Here is a 5,018-nt window from a genome sequence, read left to right on the forward strand (position 1 = left end):
CACGCTCAGGCTCTCTCTCTCTCTTTTTAACACTCTTCCTCATACTCTCTCTCTCTCCCTGACTGTGCACAGGTGTGTGTTCCAGACTAATCCAGCAGGTGTAGCTCATCACAACAATCCAACCTGCAGTGTTGACTCCCATCATCCGTCTCTTTGCCCCCAGACTGTATTGCCCCTCTCCTTGACCAGACCAATGTCCAAAATACAGATAATCAAATGCACAGCGGTCGTGACTTCCTTTTCCTGTGTCTCTCGTTTGCCGTGAAGGAAACGTAAAGGACACAGCTACGGTTACACAAGAGGACCAACACACACACACACGTACGCACTTTACAAATAACAATGTGATGCAACTCTTCCGAGCAGGATGTAACCAGTTTACTGTTGCCCCAGACTGACCGTGGAATTTACAGATTTAGGACAGAATCGGCAACAGCAAAATATTCTGCATTGCATTAAATCGAATGTTGTCAAAGTTAAATGTTTGCCGTGACAACACGGTTGGTGTAAATAAAACAAAATGTGACAAACGCTCAATTTAATACAGTAATCATTTGGAGCTGGTGGTCATTTATTTATTCATATTCATATTTGTTCTTTTGTTATACGTCAGTATAACAAAAGAACAAATATGAATATGAATTTTACTGTTAGGGTTCAATAAATGCATATATATATATATATATATATGTCAACTAATGTGGGAGACATCGCAAAAGTTTGAGGAAGAAGTTAAGAACTGAAGTAAAAGGGGAAGGTTAGCAGGGAGGTGCTGCGATGGTGACATCGCAAAAAGTGAGTTTGGGTAAAAAAGAGGAAACGAAAAGTTAAAAGAGAAAATGACTGAAAACATTACGCAGTCATGTGACTACAGATTTCAAAGGTTCTACAAAAACCTAAAGCTCACATCTATTTTTTTATTATTACGCTCAAAATAAATAAAAAAAGTACCAGGAGCTGGAGGGTACTGCCCCCTGTGGGATTTCGAAAACACCCAAAAACAACAACACACCCACTCCTGACAGTTCTGGACAGTCAGTCATGTTGATGAAGTGACAGTGACCAGTGACAGCAGCTCTGTATCTGGTCACCAAATTTATAAAATAAAAATAAAATAAAACAAGGTAATGCTATGTCTAATTACCCAACGTTTCATTATTGATGTGGATAATGACTTCCATCAGTGCGGGGCGGTGCACGTGGGTGGGCAAAACTATTGTTTGTTTGTTTGAGGTCCTGCGTGAGGAGTCACAACAAACACAACACATTTTTACAGTTGATTTAAAAGCAGCGAGTTGTTGAAGTCTATAAATAGAACTGGAGCCACGGCAACAGAAGACAGAGATATGGAGTATATTTATATATATATTTATATATATGTGTGGAGCATAAATGACAATTTAACAGAAATTTAAACTGCTCTGTTCTGGTCCCGTTGACCAATCAAAGAGCTCTGATCTGTGGGTTTTCCCACTGCCTTCTAACATCAAGGCCAGAGTGGATGCAAATGACCTCTAATGGAACCCACGACCCTCTAGGTGCAGGACAACTCCACTGCAGCCCCCTGCCACCCCCCCACCATCATACTACATTTAGTGCATGTGTTAAATGAAAATGAATGGGATTTAATGGTAGGAATCGAACATATCACAGCTCAACGTTAGGAAAAACCATGAAGTAGAGACGCGATAATTATTATAGCATTTAGGTATATATATATATTAACCCTTATATATTAACCCCCCAAAATTGTATATATCGCAAAAACACCCACAATAAATGGAAAAATCCACGATTCAAAAATACATTTAAAATATCACGACAGCCAAACATACATCAACTGTTCAAATGTGAATTAATTTTCCAACTGATATTCGTGCTTCAGTACTTTCACCTCACTCTGCAGTAGTATGTAGTACACGTACATGACCTGTACTGGTTGTTCTCGTTCCTGAGGAAACATTGTACAGACGAGAGTCTTCCAGGGAGGGGTTAAACTGCAGAGTGATGCTTGGTGGAGCAGAGTGAGAGGAAAGGTGCACAGGGAAAACAGAAGGCCTTCCAAACAACATTCAGTCTGAATAATGCAGCAGTGAGGAAGAGAGAGAGGGAGAGAGGGAGGGAGGGAAGGAGGAACAAGTCTGACAGGAGACGCTGTAAGGAAAGATGTTACTGTAGTAAAGTGGTGGGGGAAAAATATGAAAGGTTCTCAGTGACAGGGAGAAAAGTCACGAAGGAGAAGAAGTGGGAAGAGAAATGTTTCAAATTTGGAAGACACGAGGGTGGGGGGGTGGCAGGGTGAGGTGGGGGGGGTGGATGAAGGAGGCAGTCGACAGGCCGGAGGAGAAAAGGAGCCCAGAGGTCAGAGAGGAGATGGCCGTGGAGACAGGCGGGGCAGGGGGACGAGGCCGGCTGTAGGAACACACAGACAGGAAGCACTCATGCACAGAGCGACGGGTCGGGAGGAACTTAATGGACTTTCTGACAGTCCTCCAACTCACCATCTTCCTAGCAAACACCGAGGCTAAATTAAACGTTAAACACTTTTACACAGATAGAACATTTTATACCGTATTTCACAGACTATAAGTCGCACTTTTTTTTTTACATCCTTTGTCTGGGTTTGCAACTTATGCTCAGGTGTGACTTTTAATTTTACATGTTTGTTATTTTCACGCTAGAGGGCACTGTTGCGAATAATAGTCTGGAAAATACGGTAATTGTCCACACAGTTCCAGCCTCGCGCCGCAGACAAGAGTTTCACTGATTCGTGTCAACATGGACTCCTGTCAGTGTGGAGAGACGCTGACAGAACAGTCCTGTGGAGGCTTCGCCCCAGGAGGATTCAAAGCTGTCATACTCACACAGCAATGAAGACCCATGTGTTTCTATGGAAACCTGGCCTGTGGATGAAGAATGAAGTCCCAAGGCGGTGGTACAGAAGGAGCCGGAGGTCAGGATGGGAAGAAAAAAAAGAAAAAAAAAAACTTCCTGAGCTTTTACACAGAATGCTGAAACTCCCACAGTTCATGGTTTGTGACCTGTGACATTTGCAGAAATGAAGAAGTAAAGTTGGTAATTCAAAAGAAGGAAACACTCAGGTTTACTCCGTCTGAAAACAGAAGAATGAATTATCACCACAGACAGATGGCGCTAACAGCCAGGTTATAACTGGAAAACTGTGAGGTTTAAAATCAGAACTCCAGCTCTGGTGTAATTGGACGAAACAGGAGGCATCAATCTGTGTTTCGTCTTGGGGGTAGAGGGTCGGAAGGTTGTGATGGCAGTGAGCACCGACTCATTACTGTATGTGAAAATCTTTGTTTTCTAAACTCAGATACTCAGACACTCTTTACATCTGAGCTCTGGTAAATAATTAGAGTCAAAGGTCAGTAATTTTCATGACTTTTGTGGTAAACGTGCCACAAACCGACTAACAAGCTTCTCATTTCCTGTCAAGCTAATGTAATATCTAACACATTCCAAAGGATGGTGGTTAAAAAATACTGTATAAATACAAAAACAACTTTGTGTCCTGACTGAAAGGAGAAAACACCAGACAGCCATTCCAACAGCAACACTCTCAGGTTGAAGGCCGGTTAAAAGGGAACAAATCAAATTTCAGAAGCTTCACAAATGGACCATGTGCTCCATCAGGAGAGTAAGTGGAGAGGAGAGCGGCTCGAATGTGTAACAACGAGAAGAAAGAAGGAAAAGAGAGGAGAAAAATAAAGGAGACGCTTCCCAACCGTCACCGTCTCTCTGTGCACATACCGTAATTTCCGGACTATCGAGCGCCACTGAATATAAGCCGAACCCACTTAATTTAAAAAGACAAAAACAAAAGAATCACACTATGATGAGAGAAGCTGAGTTCAGTTCATAAACAGGCTGCACTTCAGTGTGAGTTTCTTTAAAATACTTTTTTTTGTTCCCAAGTGCATTGTCAAATTGTCTGTCATGTCTATTTATTATTTTAAGGTATTTAATATTTTGAAATGGTGAGAAAACATGTTGGACTTTGAATAAATCAAACTCAATACCAATGTTCTTGGTGGGGGGGCAGTGAAGGAAGAAAATAAAACAACAATACAAATTTAAAATGTTATACTTTAAGGCATATAATGAAATCATAAAATCATCATTAAAATAACACACTGAAATTGAAAAAAAAAAAAAAGAATTGAAAATTCAACGTATTTGCACTGGTTCACACTGTTTCACTGACATAAACACCTCTCAAAGGTCACATTACTGCTGTAACACACAGAACTCCAAAAGTGTTGGCCAACTTTTAATTGTCGTGATATATTTGTTTATAACAAGCACCAAAAGTATCTTTGTACATGTTTGAAACACAAGAAATCACTTCCACAAGCAGGAACTCCCTCTCACACCACAAACAATAAAGTGCTGGAGCCAAGAACTCACCGATCACATGCAACTGGCCTAACAGTGGAGGTGGAAAATATATGTACAGTGTAATATATGTCAGTGTCAGAGCACAAACGCTTTGAGGCTAATTATGAAAAAACGTGGACGAGCGTCTTCTCCCATGCCGACAGTGGTCACAGTGGCCACACAGCCCATGGCTAATTGGTTCATTTAAATACTGAAATATAAAATGAAATATTGTATATGCAATGTGTATGTGTGTGAGTACATACATATACATATATGTGTGTATATATATATAAACATATTTATATATGTATACATGACATATATGTATATATGTTGTATATATGTCAGATATGTATATATACAAACATATTTATATGTATGTCATATATATGTATATATATAAACATATTTATATATGTATATATGTCATATATGTATATATATACACATATTTATATATATATGTCTTATATATGTATATATATATATATATATATACATATATTTATATATGTCATATATATGTCAACATTACCTAAAGAAGCCATTTATATGTTGTTCTTTTAACAAATGTAATTAAAGCGGTCTGCAGAGCAGGGACTACTGGGGGTGGA

The 5,018-nt window shown here is 39.6% G+C and overlaps 1 protein-coding gene across 1 annotated transcript in view; it reads right to left on the reverse strand.

The window, feature by feature from the left end:
- Positions 1-2,663: 2,663 nt before the first annotated feature.
- The window catches only part of hsf4 (heat shock transcription factor 4), a 10,718-nt gene continuing 8,363 nt past the window's right edge, over positions 2,664-5,018 (reverse strand). The window contains exon 13 of the mRNA XM_008311129.3: positions 2,664-2,903. The gene's annotated coding sequence lies outside the window, so the exon portion shown is untranslated. The remainder of the gene's footprint in view (positions 2,904-5,018) is intronic.

The sequence above is a fragment of the Cynoglossus semilaevis genome, chromosome 6 (genome assembly GCF_000523025.1).
Source record: "Cynoglossus semilaevis isolate Cse_v1.0 chromosome 6, Cse_v1.0, whole genome shotgun sequence".
Classification (NCBI taxonomy): domain Eukaryota; kingdom Metazoa; phylum Chordata; class Actinopteri; order Pleuronectiformes; family Cynoglossidae; genus Cynoglossus; species Cynoglossus semilaevis.